Consider the following 19,704-nt stretch of genomic DNA (forward strand, 5'->3'; position numbering starts at 1 on the left):
ACTCAACTACACACAACGGGTTTTCTTATGTAAATGAGAATTATTTATTCAAGTATAGACTTTAAGAACTTTCCTAAAATTTGCTTACATATATAAATGTGTCTACATTAGTTATATATGTATACCCACACAAATGATAGCCTGTTCCGTGATTCCAAATATAAAGTTTGTGAATAACTTTTCATTTCCATAGCATTTATTAAGCATAATGACTCTGGGGTTTCACAACTTCCTCTTTTGGTAAACTACCCTTTTGCAGAGGAAAAAACTACTCGAGGAGAAAGCTGAGGAGAGAACAGAGCTCTCTGAGGTGCTGGGAGTCTTAGGCAACTATTTAAGCAGCTTAACAAGCAACTGTAAATAAGAGGTAAGAAGATACTGTTACTTGCTGTTTTATTTTATTATTTGGATTACTATTTACAGAACAACAATTTAAATGCTGGCTGGATACAAATAAGGTAAATCTGATACCTCTCTCAAGTGAGTAGTCTATATATTAAGTGAAAAAGTTTAGAACATTTACAAAGTTTCAACTTCACAGACAACCTTTTAAAAAGCTGAAGACTTTTAAATTGATTACTTATCTCAAGTTATTTTAACTGCAAAATGAAACATGCTTTGTTTTTCACAGTTTTACAAAAATTTTATGCTGAAAGATTTTTTGGATTACTAATTATTTTTTAAAAATTTTTTCTTCTCCTAGCTCCCATTTATTCCTAACATTTTTAAATTCTCCTACATATACCCTTTTGTTAATTTTGCTTTTTAAGAACTGAATATTATCCAGGTAAAAGACACTGTTGCATTTGTTTTTTACGCCCTGCCAAAATATATTGTATTATTTATAAAGTGACATTCCAGTATTATTTTTCATATCATCACATTATTTAAATACTTTTTAAAAAGCAATATGCAGTGCAGAGAGTACGATTTTAAAACCTAAATAAGACAAGTAAATCCAATTTTGGAAACTCATCTTTCTCTTAATAAATTTAATTTACAATTATAATGCTTAAAAATAGACCAAGAATTAAAACAAAAATCATTTGGATTCATAATAGGAGATCCAATTAAGAAAAAACTGATCCCATTAGTGAAATGCTAAAATAATCTAAATCCAGTAGAAATTTTTTTTCTGAAAATGCCAATGTAGAGCAATGCTTATACATATTAATTGTTTAATACAATTATATTAATTATTTAGCAAGGTTAAATTTTCCTTCCAAAACCAGTTGGTTTCCTTATGCTTTGATATAAACATTACAGTGTTTAATACATTTTTTTTAATGCAGTAAGTGAACTATTCTGTTTATACACATGGGAGTTTGGACAGTTTGCTGCTAGCTCCTCATTTTGAGGAGGTGACACACGTTACGTTTGCTGTGTGAGATTTGGTAAGATAAATATCCCAAGTAATACAGGATTTGAATGCTTAATTAATTTATTTTTTAATTAGAATAAAAATCTCACAGCTTCCAGAAAAGAAAGTTTGCATTGTTCCATCAAAAAATGGATTTGATTTTTATGAATTTTGCTAAATAGTGCTATCATACTGGCTCTATTACCTACCTGGAAAATAGGGTTTTTTGAAGCAGGGTGCCAGAACGAGAGATTATAGAAGAAGGAAAGCAAATTGTTAGTATTATAAATTCAAGAAATGCACTATTGATTCAAGTTTGACATTCCCTACTAGAATAACATTTTTTAAATTAAGTTGATAATTATGAGAAATCCATCAAAATTGTGCAGTCTCATCTTATATATCACGCACTAATTAAACACAACTAATTCCATCAGAACTTGATTATGTTATTTACAACAGTACCATTTTAATACCTTTTTAAAAAATAATAGAAGTATTTTTAAATGTCCAGAGTTTTAAGTATGAGGATTTTTTTTATCATGAATTATTAAGCACTGCAAGTATGTTGCACATAGTGTGGTATTGCACTGCATAACAAATACCAACCAAGAGAAAACAGAGCCCAAGAAGACCAGTTTCAACTGATCACCACTGTAACAGATAAAGGGCGAAGCAGTAGAGAAAATGCCATCTTGCTGGCAAAACAGATGTGCCGATGTTGTTGCTGTTGAGATGTAGTAACGTTTCTGAATGAATAGCCTAGTTCTAGATCATAGGAAATAAGTTTAAAATTTGTCCTGTCTTTGAGAAAATTATATATACAAAAAAAAAAAAATTAATGCCTATCTGGCTGCATTTCTCAGACATAAAGAATATCGAAGGCGCCATTTTGTCATTGTTACAACAGGGAACGCATTGCATATGCTTATTTCACATACTGTTGTAAGAAAAAGCATTTAAGACCTGCTCTGAAATCTAAATTTTTAAAGTGAAATGAGCTATGGTAGTGTTTAGAATTTATTGCTGGAAAACATAAAATTTGACTTTTGAACTATAGATACATTTTTTTACTGTTTCATTAAGATTATATTCGTGTGACACACAAAGACATTTTCCTTGAATCTAACAAAGGTTGAGACTGAGTGACTGCTGTATAATAGCATTATAAACTTTTGCATCTGTCTTCATAAGGCATGGCTGACCACAACATGTGGGTGATCTTGCTGGGAACCTGTCACACTTTTCATATTCAGGGCTGATACAGCTAATCTCACAGTGTAGTGGTGTCTCCCTCCTTCAGGGTGTGAACTTCTCACCTGTTCAAGCTGCTTATTGTGGGCTCTATCCCAGCCCAGCAAATACATTACCTTTCAAATATCAATTTCACTTTGAAACAACTATGCTATTTGTTTTTGACATAAATGATAGAACTTCCAAAAGAACTTTTGAAAGGTTAAAATGTTTGCTTGTTTGTTTTATTTTATTTTTCATCCTATTGGATCTTTTCTTATTTACAAAAATAAAGACAAGAGGGTTTATTGCCTGAAAGAAAGATTATGGTCTGGGTGCAGACTAAGAGGGGTGGAATTCAGAAACAAAAATTCTCTAAATCTAAATAATGTGGGTCTTCCTGTGTTTTAAAAACAAATTTGTGTCTACCTACATTCATTAAACTATTTGTTTTTAATTGATATAATTTCCAAATAAGTGCCACGGGGAGCATATTCATATTTAATATAGTAATAAAAATATATATTAACTAAATAGAAAGTTGTTTTCATAAAAATATGCACTGTGTCAGTTCATGTACTCTGTAAGATGGAATATGCATCTCATTTCTATATGAGAAATAATTTCTGCCAATATAAAGGACAAATGCAAGTACTTTTACATTTCTGCATATTTCCATTTTAAAAATAACATTAAATGAAGTCAGTTTTTACATCTGTAATTACAAAATATAAATACTGTAATATTTTAATCTTTAAAATGTAAATAATTTGTTATTTGAGCATTACTATAAATTTCCAACATGTGCCTGACATCATTGATATTTTTATCATTGTACATGAACTAAAATTGGGTAGGCATTTAGAATCAATGTTTTCCAAATTCCTCTCAGCTTTTTTTCTTTTTCATCATTCAACACATGTACAGGAAATAGGTTTTAATTTTTTGGTATTCCGAGGAAATTTTCAATAATACAATAAATTTGTATTTTTAAATCTAAAATTTTTATTTATTTTTTACATTTTATTTATTCATTTTTTTAGAGAGAGAAGACACAGAGAGAGAAAGAGACAGAGAGAGGAAAGAGATAGAAAGAACAGAGGGAGGAGCAGGAAACATCAACTCCCATATGTGCCTTGACCAGGCAAGCCTGGGGTTTCAAACCGTTGACCTCAGTGTTCCAGGTCGACGCTTTTACCCACTGCACCACCACAGGTCAGGCCTATATCTAAAATTTTTTTAAATGTCATTAAAACCATTCATTAATATTGGAACCATGGACAATAGGTCAGAAAATATTAGCCTACTAACACTGCTCTGTAAACTAGTGTTAAAAGTAACATTGCATTATTTTTCTACTTTATAGATATTTCATCATGAACTTTTAGTGTTTTATGTATGCACTGGTCATCACATTCTCAAAATTTATCTTATTTGAAAAGAATATAAATAGTAATATGATCTTGAAAAACATCACCAGTTCATTCTCTTTCTGAAAAAGAAAATTAGTAGAATTTTTCTTTATGCCTAAATTGAACTTATTTTCACTTTTCATAAGAAAAAAATTTAAGCAGATACTTTTATTCTTTTTCTGTTTTGTGAACAGATATGAATTAGAGGAGAGACAAAAACCATTTTCCATGATATTAGACTTTTTTATTTTAGTAAAATAAAGCATATATCTGATGGCACTGGATTTTGTAAAGTACTCACTAGAGACAGTTGTAATACTTTATTTTAAATTTAGAAATAATTTTAAGCTCAAAAAAGTTGTGAAATAAAAATAATAAAATAGACACCCATATATCCTTACATGATTTACCTAATCTTAATTTTTTACCACAATTACTTTATAATCCAATCTTTATATCTTTTATCTTCATAATTTCTTTTCTGAACCACTTGAGGGTAATTTATAAACAACATAAGCCTTTATACTTTAGTGTCTTATTACTAAAAATAGAGGTAATATATTACATAGTGGTTATATACAATGATTTACTTCATAAATTTCATGGGTGTTATATTTTTACCTAATTTGTCCATATTCTAGTTTACTACTCATCTAATAACACCCTTGATGATATTTTCTCCTTCAGAAAAGGATCTAGCCTAGAGTCAGTATACATTTATCTGCAATGTCTCTTTAGCCTCCTTTATTCCGGAACACTTCCACATAATTTCTGTTTTTTGTGAAACTGAAAATTTTAATGAGAATAGTCTATTCACCAACTCCTTACTTTTTAACAAAATTTGTCTTGTTTTGCATTTGTCTGACAGTCCCTCGTGATTAGATGGTTGTTATGTATTTTCTGCTAGAATATTGCATAGGTGATGATGTTTCCTCTCAGGCTATAATATCAAGCACAGGATGCTCATCTGTCCCACATTGATGGTGTTAATTTTGGTTGCTTCATCAAGGTGGTGCTTGATTTCTCCATTTGATAATTATGGCTCCTTATGAGAAATTTCCCCTTGGGTTTAGTATTAATTGATGCTTTTGTCTGATACAGTCTTTGTTATCATCGTTACAAAATGATATTTTAACTCCAGGATTCCCTGCATATTTGTATCAATCTTTTGCCTTCTACTGTAAGCAAAAGAACTCCTTTCCCTTCATGTATGTATCTATTCGTTACTAAATTTCTGTCTTTTCAGACTTTTATAATTCATTACTGCCTTAATTATTTTGGTGCTCCAAGTGTCTGTATTTGATGAAGGGAGCCCATTCCAGCTTCTGTGTCTTTCTGGCCTGCCTCCATCATATCAGTAAGCACTGATTACTTTGTGGCATAAAAAAACTGCTGACCTGGTACTTACCTAGTTCCACCCCTGCGATCATTCATTTCTCATTTCTTGTAGTGGGAATGGTGTTAGAGGCTAAGATTTAGGTATCAGGATGCTGCCCCTGGGGTAATTTTTCTTCCTGACCCTTTCACAGAAAAATATTGATACATACACACATACAAACATACAAATGTGCATACACAAATGCATATGCCTGTATATGTAAAACATTTATATACATATACATACACATATTTTGGACATGATAAGTTCATCTGATACCTCCAATTCCATTTCATCCCCACTGGGTTCTTATGTGCCCTCCCTTATTTCATATTCGTGTGCTCCTTTATCTAGTGTGAGCCCTGGGTCCTAACATCATCATGCTTACTCATTTGCTCAACTCTATAATACATCTAAAATAACTTCTGAATTGCTTTACACAAAATTACTACAATAAACAAACCTACGGAAAAAGAATGCAGGGTTTGTGTGTACCCCACACACCCAAACCCCATCAAATACTGTGTTTGTAAGTTACTTGGATGAAATCTTTCTTCCTTCCTTTTTTCTTCCCTCCCTCTCTCCCTTCCTTCCTCCCTATTTCCCTTCCTCCCTCTCTCCCACCCTCCTACCTTGTTCTTTCTTTTGTTCTGGGCTATCATAGTATCCATTAGAAATACTAGTGGTTTCACTTTTCTCAGCCTGTTTGCAGTTTTAGCATATTTTGTTTCATTTTGCATTCTTATTCATTTAATTTTATATATTTGTAAAACTGGTTTACTTTAATCTTCTCCCCTACCCTCACCATAAGCCATAAAAATTAAATGTTTCTTGCCCCAACCATTTTCATTAAATAAACTTTGTGTGTCCTAATTCAAACATTATGACATAATCCAGAAATAACTGAATTATTGGATGAACTTCTATCTTTATATTTTAATTCTATTCAACCTACATTTAGTCTAAAGACAAATACCTTCTTGGGCATTCCAGAAACTTAAAATTTCAGATAAGAAAGTAGATATCTGTGGTACTATATTTGGTCAACCTTATCAATTTATTATTCCAGAGGGTTTTTATTTTATTAAGTTAAATGTGAATATTTTATCACATAATTAAATAAGGAAAGTAAGGGAAAAAAACAATCATGAATTTATGTAGTTCATAAGCACTGGAAAAATTCTCACACTTTTATGTGAGTGATTCCAGAATGGTCCTTCCCTCAGTAACTTTTTTCCAATTTCTGGACTCGTACCTCAAACATTAACAAGTATCTCAAAGTCAACATGACCACAATTAAACTCCTTATTGTCTTCCCTTCTCTGATCCATCCCCAATGTTTTTTGGTCAGTAATTGGCATCATCTTATACCCAGTTAATTAATTCAAAAGCATCATTGGTTCCTTCCTGCTTATCAGTATGTTTGTCAATATATTTGTTTCCAAAATTTATCCAAACTGACCGGGCTCACCCCTTCTACCATCTTGAGCACAGGTGAGACACTACTATTCCCCTTCTGGTTGTAACCTCCTCAGAAGTTTCTCTTTTTCTATTTTTGCATTCTTAACAGCATGACTTTGAAACTATAAGTCAGATTATGTGACTTCTTTCTAAAAAAATTTTAATGGCTTTTTTTTTTTTTTTTTCTTTTTACAGGGACAGAGAGAGAGTCAGAGAGAGGGATAGGTAGGGACAGACAGACAGAAATGGAGAGAGATGAGAAGTATCAATCATCAGTTTTTCATTGCGAGACCTTAGTTGTTCATTGATTGCTTTCTTGTATGTGCCTTGACCAGGGGCTTACAGCAGTGTGAGGTAACCCCTTGCTTGAGCCAGCGACCTTGGGTCCAAGCTGGTGAGCTTTGCTCAAATCAGATGAGCCCTCGCTCAAGCTGGTGACCTCAGGGTCTCGAACCTGGGTTCTCTGCATCCCAGTCTGACACTCTATCCACTGCACTACTGCCTGGTCAGGCTAATGGCTTCTTATTGAAACTGGAAATATCAGAGTCCATGTTGCCTCTCACCAAGTCAGCCAAATAAATGGAGACAGAGATTGGATCTTTATGGGCACTTTATTCAGATGGCTGGCAATCTGAGGGGACAGGGGTTATATTCTCAAATCACCTCAACCCCCAATCCCTTAGCCAACCTTTTTAAAGGGGAAGAAAAGGGTGGGTAAGGGTTTTGGAATTTCAAGGGAGAGTTAATAAGATCATAGTCAAAGTTAATTGGATCATAGTCAGTGGGTGGTCCATCCTTGTAACACAAAGGCATTGCTAGTAGTCCCCTGGGGCACAAAGGTGGATTGCTCACAGATCGCCTGGGGCACAAAAGTGTATTACGTATAGATCTCATTAAGTCGTGTAGGTCTGTTCAGGTGTCCCAGCTCCTGGAACAAAGCTTTTATTTACATTAAGCCCCACTGATCATAACCAAAATCACCATTATTGAAGGTAAAATTTTAACTCTTGAGTTCCCCCTATGACTATTTTAATTGAGATAAAATTCAAATTCCTCACTACTGGCCTGATCTGTGGTGGCGCAGTGGGTAAAGCGTCGACCTGGAAATGCTGAGGCCGCCGGTTCGAAACCCTGGGCTTGCCTGGTCAAGGCACATGTGGGAGTTGATGCTTCCAGCTCCTCCCCCCTTCTCTCTCTCTCTGTCTTTCTCTCCTCTCTATCCCTCTCTGTCTCTCTCTCTCCTCTCTAAAAATGAATAAATAAAAAATAAAAAATAATTCCTCCCTACTGGTTTCATGTCCTGGCCTCCACCTACATCTCCTCTGTCATATCCTCTCTCATCCCTTTATTCATTGAGCTCTGGTTCCACTCATTTTGCCCTTAGGATATTCTAACTTCCTTTCTGATTCAGGGATTTTGCACAAGCTCTTACCTCTTGGCACTCTTCCCACACACATTAATTACTGTGACACAATTCTTCTTGGTTCAGATCTCAGATGTTCCTCCAAAGGGACATTGGTGTTCTATGACCAATTTAGTGTTAGTGTCCCTGGCCTAGTCATTCTCTGTCCTTGTACTGCATTTTCTTCTCTTTTTTAAATTGTTATTTATTGATTTGAGAGAGAGAGAGAGAGAGAAACAGAGAAGCATCAGTTTGTTGCTCCAGTTATTTACTCATTTGTTGGTTGATTCTTATATGTTCCCTGATCTGAGTCAAACTCACAACTTTGGCATATCAGGATGACACTCTAACCAACAGCACTACTTGTAAGGTCGGCGGATAATGGGGGATGGTCATGTGGGGAACTCAGACCCAGGAACTTTGGCTAGGACTGTTCACAACCAAGTGTGCCAAAAGAAACTTCCCAGGAGCCTTTTGGAAAATAGCGACCATCTGCCAGCCAGTGAGATTTCACCACGTCATATTAGCTCGACCACCCTAGGGACTCTTTAAATATCTCTCACACGGGTCACTCCTTGTGACTCCTCTGGTCTCTGTCCCTGGGACCAGAGGACCTCGTCAGGCAGGATGTGAGCTGTACTCAATAAAGCCTTTTATTATTCCACACTTCATGGCTCCAGCCCCTTCCTTCCTTCTCAGTGGGGAAAAATACCTTACACTACTCAGCCAGGATCCATTTTAATTTTCTTTTTTTAAAATTTATTTATTTATTATTATTTTTTTTTACAGAGACAGAGAATCAGAGAGAGGGATAGATAGGGACAGACAGACAGGAATGGAGAGAGATGAGAAGCATCAATCATCAGTTTTTTGTTGCGACACCTTAGTTGTTCATTGATTGCTTTCTCATATGTGCCTTGACCGCGGGCCTTCAGCAGACTGAGTAACCCCTTGCTCGAGCCAGCGACCTTGGGTCCAAGCTGGTGAGATTTTTCTCAAACCAGATAAGCCCGCACTCAAGCTGGTGACCTCGGGGTCTCGAACCTGGGTCCTCGGCATCCCAATCCAAAGCTCTATCCACTGCGCCACTGCCCAGTCAGGCCATTTTAATTTTCTTGAAAGCACTTAATATTACATAAATTTTTAATTTTTATTTTTTTATTCAATTATTTATTGCCTGTTTCTCCCACTTGAATGTAAATTCCATGAGGGTAGGTAGGGATTTGGTCTGTTTAGTTCATGCTATAGCTTCAGTACCTAGAATAATGCATGGCACAGAGTAGGTACTCACACATGATGATTAAGTAGGAGGCTTCAACATTTCTGAGCCTCATTCACAACAAAAGTAGGCTTAATAAAAAAAACAACAACTATCTCCCAAGCTCATCTGGAAGAGGCTGTGGTAAGGATAGTGCTCTAAATTACCCTGCACTTAACAGTTACTTCTGTTACAATTAAGTGAAAGGAATTGAAACAAACAAAAAGAAATGGCCCCAGTGACAACAAATAGACCGAGAAGTTCTCCTTTTTTCTGTGTTGGCTCTTTTCCATGGAGCTAAAAAGAGGTGACTTCAGAGTGGCTACTGCTAGCCTCCCCGAATCCTGAGCACAAATCGCTGTGCTCTGCTGCCCTTGCGTCTCAACTGATGCCCCTGCCTCTGCCCTCAGTTCCCAGAAACACCCTTCTTTGCCAGTTAGGGTGCATTGCTTTCTTCCAGCCAGATGAAAGAGCAATCTCCTTTCAGAATCCTTTCCTGATTAACCATCTGCCTGTGCTGGGCTCACGGCTGTGCATATAGTTCACATATTGTTTTGTAATTATTTCTTGATTCTATTTTTGGTCTTGAAGTGGATTATAAAGCTACTACAGGGAAACTGTCTATTTTGTGCCCACATATCAAGTTTAAAGTTATAAACATGACTTGGTTTTTGAGAGTATTAGATCCGAAATAATAAAGATATCATAATGATAATAATGACAATGTTAATATGATAATAATAGCTTTAAGTTTCTTGATATCAGAGTTTGGTATTATTCTTAGTACTATATTTTGGTGCCATTTTTAAATATCATTTTACATCAGGTGCTTCCCATGATTAACTAATTTAATACCCTCACCAACCCTATAAAATAAATACTATTATTCCACTTCATAGATTTTTTTAAAAAGTCTAATAAAATACAGCAGGGGGAATATGGTAAATAATATTAGAATAAGTATGTATGGTTCCAGGTGAGTGCTAGACTTATAAGGAGATAAGGAGGAATGCTTTGTAAAGTATATAGTTGTCTAACCACTGTGCTGTATACTTGAAACTAATATAAAATAATATTTAATGTCAAGTGTAATTGAAAAAAAAATTTTACAAAGTAAAAATACATTGAGAGAGTGAAAGATAGCTTGAGAATGGTTACAAAACTGATGCAGGTGAGCCCATCTCTAAACTGGACCTTTATCATAGTATTATTCTGCCTCTACCATTTAATTTATTGAGAAGTAAAGCAGGCAAAACTGTGGTCGATCTACAGGTTATATGGTGCAGCTCCTGCCTCAAATGTCTTATACTCTGGTACAAAAAATATGAAAAGAAATGAATTTTCAATATGAAAAATTAAGGTGTCACTTGAGACATCAAAATAATTGAGTTATACTTCCAGGGACAGTGATGACACAAGGCTCCCTGGGAAAGTCAGCTTTAAAGTTGAAACATCAAAATTTTCATCAGGTGGAAAAGATTTGGAACAATACTGTTGGTCAAATAAGTTGTAAATATGATATATATGTTTGCTCACTTATAGTTTGCATTGGGTGTGGGAACAGGCTGTAAGCAGGCAGGGTTGTTACACCCTAAGGCTTAGTTTTAAGACTAAGCCTTCCTCACCCTAAGTGACTTTGTATCAGAGACTTCCTTGTTTGTAAATTGGATTAAAGGTTTTGATTTCTACACTATAAAATGCGGCAGACCAGAAGCTTGCTCTCTCTTGGTTCCTGAGATTAGCATTAGAGAGGAGAGCAGAGAAAGGCCATGTGAAGGAGAGGAGAAGCAGCCAAGATGGCAGAGTGCTGAAGGAGAAGCCAGTTTGTGCAGAGTTTGTGCAGAAAGAAGGAGATGGAAAACGGAGGTGAATAAGGCTGGTGAGGTTAGACACCTTTGATTCTAGGAAACTCAGATAAGTTAGTGTCTTTGTGAGCCCTGAATGGAAAGGGAAGTGTTTTCCCACTGTGTGTATTTCTTGCCCTCTGGGTGCAAGCTAGGATTAAAGCTAATATCCCACCAGTTCTTGGCTCCATTTTTCATTACCGTCTGTCCGAAACAAATGTGAACCTGCACAGGCCAGGCAGCTGTGATGGTGGCCATGGATACTGGCTTTACAAATACATTTTCAAAACCTTTTCAAAAATAAATCAAAGAACTCAGAGGATATTTTCATACTACTTGCAATTAATATTGAGCCACTTTTTTCGCTCTTCTCTGGTCCGACAAGAGGAGATATTTGGTGACTGACTTTGCGGTTCTTCTCAGGAAGTAGGTTGTATGAGGAGAGGGTTCTAATTTTTTTTGGAAGGCGCTGTTGTCATTTTGGAATGCATTTGTTCATGTATTTCTATACCAAGCATTATGCGTTTGTCACCGACCTAGAGTCAGGGAAACGGTGATGGATAAGATTAAATCTCTACCCTGAAGGAACTGAACTTCAGTCTAGTAAGGAGAGACAATGAGTAAACCAGCAAACAAGTAAATGTTTAAAAAGGAAGTTTCAGATGATGATAGCAACATGAAGAACATTCAGCAAAGTAAAAGGACCAAGAGACAGAGAAGGGAAATATCTTCACCAGCTGGCCTTCCAGGGTGGCCTCTCAGAAGGCTAATTGTTAAGCTAAGACCTGAATGATGAAAAGGTTGGAGTGCTGTTCAGAGAATTTTAGAAAGAGAGGAACAGAAAGAGTGATGAGAAGTGCAGAGGCAAGATCAAGCCTGGCATATTTGAGAAGCAGACATGAAGAGTCCAAGTCTCAGAGGGTAATAAAGAGATATGAAACTAAAGAGGTAACAATGTGCCAGGTCACGTAGGTTGTAGACCATGAAAAGGTGTTGTATGTCATGATCAAATATTTGCAAGTACATATGCTGGTGTGAATTGGGGAGAGGAATGCAATGAATGGACCATTCATTATTTGTGTTTAACATAAGCCAGGAAAAACTGTTGTTTGAAGAGAGGCAGGAATTACTAAATAGGTGAGAAGCTGTAAAGCCAGTAGCTGCAGCCACCATCACAGCAGCCTGGCCCATACAGGTTCACATTTGATTCGGACTGACTGTAATGAAACAATGGAGCCAAGAACTGGTGGGCCATTACCTTTAATCCTAGCTTGCACCCAGCAGGGGAGATATACACACAGTGGGAAAACACTTCCCTTTCCATTCAGGGCTCCCAAAGCCACTGACTCATCTGAGTATTCCTAGCATCAAAGGTCCAACCAGCCTTATTCACCTCTGTTCCCCATCTCCTTCTCTCTGCACAAACTCTGCACAAACTGGCTTCTCCTTCAGCACTCTGCCATCTTGGCTGCCTCTCCTCTGCAATGCTGATGACAGGATCTGAGTGAGTGTGCCCCCGGTCTGCTTCATTTTATAGTGTAGAAATTAAAATCTTTAAGCCAATATACAAATAAGGAAATCTCTGATGCAAAGTTACTTATCTGAGGCATAAATGGGATTCTTCATAAGAGTGCACCACCTCACATCATGCAACAGTCAAGGGTGTGGGGAAAAGTTTAAGTTTTGAGAAGATCTTAGTATTAGAAGGATGTTGAAAAGATCTTAGTATTAAAAGGGGGGATAGGCTTAGTCTTAAAACTAAGCCTTAGGCTATAAGGACCTTGCCAGTTTACAGCCTGTCTCCCACACCCATTGCAAACTATAAACGAGCAAACATATATAACATATTTACAAACTTATTTGACTAACAGAAGCTTTCTTAGAAGATGAATTATTATGTTTAGAGAATTTTCAGATAAGCTGAATTTATCTTTAAAGATTAACTGTATTTTCTTGCCTCTTCATTCCCTTAATTTGCTGAGGGTTTGATAACAGTGAAAAGGGCTCAACTAATATTTAAATTTGCCAACTTAAAAATTTTCAGGTATTTTACTATGGAATAATTGACCTGAATTATAGCCATTGGAAATAGGTACACTAATGTCTGGTAAGGAGGTCATCAGGTACTGTCACTTTTGCAAAGGTATAAAGCAGAAAAGACTAGAGAAACAGCTCCAGAGTTAATAGCTGGTTCCGTGTTACAGTGACAATGACAATAGGGACCCTTGCAACATCAACTGGTTTCACTTTTAATAGTAGTAACTTACTGTTAATGACAAAGAGGTGAAGGGATTAAGTACAAACTGATAGTTACAGAATAATCACTGAGATGTCAAGCACAGCACAGGGAATATAGTCAATAATATTGTGATAACTATGTATGACATCAGGTGGGTACTGGTACTGGAAATATGTGGGAGGCACTTTGCAAAGTATATGATTGTCTAACCACTATGCTGCACACCTGAAACTACACAAAAAAATGCTGAATGTAACTGCAATTGAAAAATAAAATTTTAAGTTCTTTTAAAAATACATATAAAAGATAAAAAATATAATGTTTATAGAAGTGGGGAAAATAGCTAATGACACCTGGTATGGCTTCTATTTCCAGGTTCATTAAAAACTGACAATGAAAAAACTACTGTGGCCTTGGACTTTGTGTGCTAGAAGGATGACAATGAGTGGGGTAGAGAAGAACACAATCGTAATTTTCCCAAGGCAGGCAGACATGATGTTGTAGGAACTTAGAAACTAATTTTTGAGTGTTCCTGACAACATCCAGATAGGAAACCATATGCTACTAGTTTGGGGAAGTGTGGAATGGTACAGATGTACATGCTCCTTAAAGTGATGCAGTTTATCCTATCATGTAAATATGTGGGTGTGACGATTCACCATATCATCAGATTATTGTAAAGTGTGAGATGCTGTGTGGTGTCCAAGGGCATATGTGTGAGAGAATAAATGCATGAAAATCTGCAATTTATGAATATTAGAAAACACTCCTAAAACATGAAGCCACTTCCTGATCTGCTGTTTACCACAGGTGCACAGATGAACCAAGTAGCCTATCTGTTGGAAATATGAAAGTAGCAGGGTTTCTGTCATAAGAATTGTACCATATGTTGATTGGGGAGGGGAGCACAGAAAGAGCATGTGGCCTTGGGACGTTACTCTATTTGGTTAACTTGACGATCATCCCCCTTCATAATTGGATGCTAAGGATGCTCCTCCAGAGTCAGTCTGCCTCTCCTCTTGCCTTATTTGACTTTGTTCCTCCGGTTAGAAAAGAATCTCTTTCACAAGTGTAAATGTTCCCCCTTTTGTGGATGATTTCATCATTCCTGTGGCCCAAGCCTGGGTTACTAAATCGTACTTACAACACATTATCATTCTTTTCTCTCTTGGAGTTCTGAGCTTGTTTTTTCCTAGGAAGTTGAGAGACACCAAGGTAAAAGTAAAAGCTGAAAAAGGAAGCTATGCTTGGAAGGATCTCTAGATTTGTGTTACTTAAAAGAAACAATTAGACAACTAAATTTTTAAGCTGTGGCAACAGTTCTTACTGACTGTAAAGCCAGGAGCCGCGGCCACCATCAGAGCAACCCAGCCCATGCAGGTTCGCATTGGATTTGGACAGTCGGTAAAGAAACAACGGAGCCAAAAGCTGATGGGCCATAGTCTTTAATTCTAGCTTGCATTCGGCGGGCAAGTAAAAATACACACTGGGCTCCAAAATCCATTCACATTCAGTGCTCACAAAGCTACTGACTTATCCGAGTTTCCTAGAATCAAAGATTTCTAGCTCACCAGCCTTATTCTCCTCAGTTCCCCATCTCCTTCCTTATCCCAGATACAAACTGCACAAACTGGCATCTCACTCAGCACTCCGCCATCTTGGCTGCTTTTCCTGGCCTCCTCCACATGGCCTCTTCCCGCTGCTGGCTCTACTCTCTCCTCTGCTGAAAATCTCAGGAACCAAGAGGGCAAGCTCTCGTTTTGCCCCCATTTTATAGTGTAGAAATCCAAACCCTTAATCCAATATACATAATAGGGAGGTCTCTAATACAAAGACACTTCTGAGGCATGATTGGATTGTACCGCCCAACATCAAAAAGGGTGGGAAAGGCTTAATCCCAAAACCAACCCCCAGGCTCCAACATTCCTGCCTGCCCCCAACACACATTAATATCACCTGGGCAACGGCCTCCTTGTGTCATCTTTAACAAAGTGAGCATAATACATTTTATCTGCCCAACACTGACTTAAAAAAATCACCTATGGTTTTAGGAAGATGGTTTCCATGCAGCTGTACACCATATACTCTTCTTTAAAGTGGTAGATACTTTTTGCTTGGCTTGGCTTGTCTTCCTCATGTTTTGCCTCATCAAATGGATGAGGAAAGTTGGTCAAGGGAAAACTATGCACTGGCCAACTAAGTGTGATGTTGCTAAAGTTCCTGTTTATCGATCCAAGGAACATCATGGATTCCCTTTTAATTGTATCCTATTTATTTATTCAAAAATACTGTAAGAGGATCTGTTTCTTATCTTGCAAAGAGGAGCTGTAAGTTTCTTTTTTTTTTTTTTTTCAGGGACAGAGAGAGAGTCAGAAAGAGGGATAGATAGGGACAGACAGACAGGAACGGAGAGATGAGAAGCATCAATCACCAGTATTTTGTTGTGACACCTTAGTTGTTCATTGATTGCTTTCTCATATGTGCCTTGACTGTGGGCCTTCAGCAGACTGAGTAACCCCTTGCTCAAGCCAGTGACCTTGGGCTCAAGCTGGTGAGTCTTGCTCAAACCAGATGAGCCTGCGCTCAAGCTGATGACCTCAGGGTCTTGAACCTGGGTCCTCCGCATCCCAGTCCGACACTCTATCCACTGTGCCACCACCTGGTTAGGTTAGAGGAGCTGTAAGTTTCTTAAAGTTGTAATTTGTTTTTAATTCTTATATTTAGAAGAGACCTAAAGTTTAGCATGAGTTTGTTTTTTAAAATATTCTAGATTTTAAATTCATAATTACTATCTATTTTAAATAGAAAGAACCATTGTTTCTCGAAGGCCTGACCTAGGTTAATTTTTATGATGTCATTCATTGTCATAGTTTTATGTGGTAGATATTTTAAGTTTGTAGAAAGCTGAGACTTAGAAAGATTGTCCAGAATCCTGGGCCTAACAACAGACTTCAAAGACTGTCTTTTACAAGAATCAAGGCCATAGGCAAAAGAGCAGCCTTTGAAAACACACACACACACACATACACACACACACACACACCATTTTTTAACCTGATTCTTTTTAAAAGTATGGTGCGTGCACAGGCCATTGTCCCAAGTTGGTGGGGGATGGTGGATATGTCTTATTGCCAAAAGCAGTCGACAATATAAACAGACCAAGGATGTACTCTTACCTATGGAGACTGGCTTATGTGTCATATTCAGCATGTGTATACCTGCTGTCAATAACTCCAAAGTAGACAGTGTTTTCCCTTAGTTACCTGGTGATTTAGTCATAAATTAAATAGATTTATTTGAGTTGCCTTCTTCTTTCTTTATGGTAAGAACAATGTCCAAAGTTGTGCCCAGTACCATCTCTGTGCTCCCTTTTCCTAAAAACTGATGTGGTTGTATCATATAAATTGGATATTTAGTGCCAAATCTGCCCTTTCCCACAAGGTCAAGTTGAATCTAACAAAGTTAACACCACCCAGGGTCCACGTAGAATTTTCAGTATTTTGGGGTCCTGCCAAATTATTTACAGACTTTCCCAAGGCCTATCTACTAGTCTGTGTAATAATAAAAAGACTGGAAGTCTTCAGGAGGGAGAAAAACTATTCTGACTTGGTCTGTAATTTAGTCTGTCTTTAGAGAAGAATGACTTCATGAAAAGAGAGACTCAGAGTGGCCAGCCTCTTTCATACAATTAACTTCTTTATTTAATTATAGAGACTAAATACCAGGTAGAAAAGTGCTTTTGCAAGAAAGTAGGAGTCTTAAAGCTGTAAAAAGAAGTTATATTGTGCATGGGAGTAAGCCGGTGGGCAGGAGTTACAGCTATGGCTCTATTGCTTGTCAAGAGTAATCAGGCATAAACATTTTTACAATGACACCTGAACACAAATAAACTCCTATTAAAGGCACTTGATACATTATTTAAAAGAAGCACATATTACCTTTTGTATCTGGGAATAGAAAAAATAATTTATATCCAGGAATAAAGATTTTTTAAAAAGAACCTTTAAGGCCCTGGCCAGTTGGCTCAGCGGTAGAGCGTTGGCCTGGCGTGCGGGGGACCCGGGTTCGATTCCCGGCCAGGGCACATAGGAGAAGCGCCCATTTGCTTCTCCACCCCCCCTTCCTCTCTGTCTCTCTCTTCCCCTACCGCAGCCAAGGCTCCATTGGGCGCTGGGGATGGCTCCTTGGCCTCTGCCCCAGGCACTAGAGTGGCTCTGGTCATGGCAGAGCGACGCCCCGGAGGGGCAGAGCATCGCCCCCTGGTGGGCAGAGCATCGCCCTTGGTGGGCGTGCTGGGTGGATCCCGGTCGGGCGCATGCAGGAGTCTGTCTGACTGTCTCTCCCCGTTTCCAGCTTCAGAAAAATAAACAGAAAGAAAGAAAAAAAAAGAACCTTTAACTTTTACAAAACAAAGGATAACACTATTGGATTTTCATGTTAATTCAAAAGTTGACATGCTATACTCCCTGAAAGTATGGGAGAGAAACCAGCTTTGTCAGTAGCTGTCATAGCCTTAAAAGATTAAACCCAGAAAATGAATGAAAGTAATTACTAACTCCTTCAAAAACAAAAAAAACAACACCACCCAAAACCCAATACAGATTGGGCAGTGTAGTAATGATCAGTCACAGATTTCTTCCAATCTTGCCCTCAAAGGCTGTGTGGTAAACACCCTGCATCTTAACAGAAATAAAGTCACTATTTCATGTCACCAGTGATAGAAGTCTATCTTACAAACTGAAGAGTAAAGCAGGCAGGGTAAACATGTGGTTTAAGTACTATCATGGCTTTCACAGGGCTGTAATTCTAGGCATCTGAATTCAATAAAAATAAAACATGTAAAAATAATGGTAATTGTGTGTGTGTGTGTGTGTGTGTGTGTGACAGAGACAGAGGGACAGACAGAAGGGAAGGGAGAGAGATGAAAAGCATCAATTCTTCGTTGCGGCACCTTAGTTGTTCATTGATTGCTTTCTCATATGTGCCTTGACCGTAGGCAGACCGAGTGACCCCTTGCTCGAGCCAGCGACCTTGGGCTCAAGCTGGTGAGCCTTGCTCAAACCAGATGAGCCCGCACTCAAGCTGGTGACCTCGGGGTTTTGAACCTGGGTCCTCCGTGTCCCAGTCAGACACTCTATCCACTGCACCCCTGCCTGGTCAGGCATATCTTTTGAGTTTAGATTCATTTGTTGACAATTCTCTTTCTCTACACTTAGCATACTTTTATTATTCACTTAATTTATTATAACTATTTACTGTTTCATAGCTATTGTACCTGCTGAATGGTATGTTTCAAGATCTTGGAGGTCTAGTTGTTGCTCACCTTACAGACTCAGATTCTAGGAAAAGCCAGAATTATGGCAGGTGCTTAGGGACTCTGAGAACTGGACAAGAAAATTGATAGCAAAAAGACTTAGAGTGAAAATCCAGTGGCCATAAAAGTTTGAAAAGGGAAAAGAATGTTTAACGTTGTCTAATAATACATTCATCACCGAGAAAGCTAGATAGGATCAGGTCCTGCCAGCAGTTACTCATTGATAAGCTTATGGCAGAAAAATGGGCATTCAGACCATCCAGGTGTGACCAAAAGGGTTATTTGGATGGATGGCACATTTACAAAGACTGAGATTTCTAAATCATCTACAAATGAGATACAAATGAGAAATGTCCTGTTAATTTTTTTATATTATGATTTAGCTATTATTTGTTGAAGTTATAAAGTATATTAAAATTTTCAAAAATGGTTTTATCTCCAAAAACCTATATGTATAAAATATATACGTGTGTGTGTATACTACAACATCCATATATTCTATAATCTAATATAAATAAATTCAAAAAAAGTGCCTCAGGACACTTGTGACTCTCAGAGACCTTGACGTTATTCTCAAGAGGCACTTATGATCACAATTCTCCTTGAAAGAGACAAGGCTAAGACGTTTAAGCAAACAGCAATCTAAGCATTATAGAATATATATGATTATCCTCTGTGTGGGCTTGTTTGTCTAGTATTTCTCTAAGCCCACAAGCGCAGATGCTTACCTGGTATAATGTGAAACATATTTTGGTTGCCTAAGAAGCAATCATGTCCAACCAGTTGCACAACAAAGGTGCATC

The 19,704-nt window shown here is 37.4% G+C and overlaps 1 protein-coding gene across 2 annotated transcripts in view; it reads left to right on the forward strand.

Annotated features, from left to right (window-relative positions):
- Positions 1 to 258: 258 nt before the first annotated feature.
- MBNL1 (muscleblind like splicing regulator 1) overlaps positions 259 to 19,704 on the forward strand; it is a 218,835-nt gene continuing 199,389 nt past the window's right edge. The window contains exon 1 of one of the 2 annotated variants that reach the window (XM_066369905.1): positions 259 to 367. The gene's annotated coding sequence lies outside the window, so the exon portion shown is untranslated. The remainder of the gene's footprint in view (positions 368 to 19,704) is intronic. The other variant, XM_066369893.1, reaches the window with a different exon arrangement.

This window comes from Saccopteryx leptura, chromosome 2, assembly GCF_036850995.1.
Source record: "Saccopteryx leptura isolate mSacLep1 chromosome 2, mSacLep1_pri_phased_curated, whole genome shotgun sequence".
Taxonomy (NCBI): domain Eukaryota; kingdom Metazoa; phylum Chordata; class Mammalia; order Chiroptera; family Emballonuridae; genus Saccopteryx; species Saccopteryx leptura.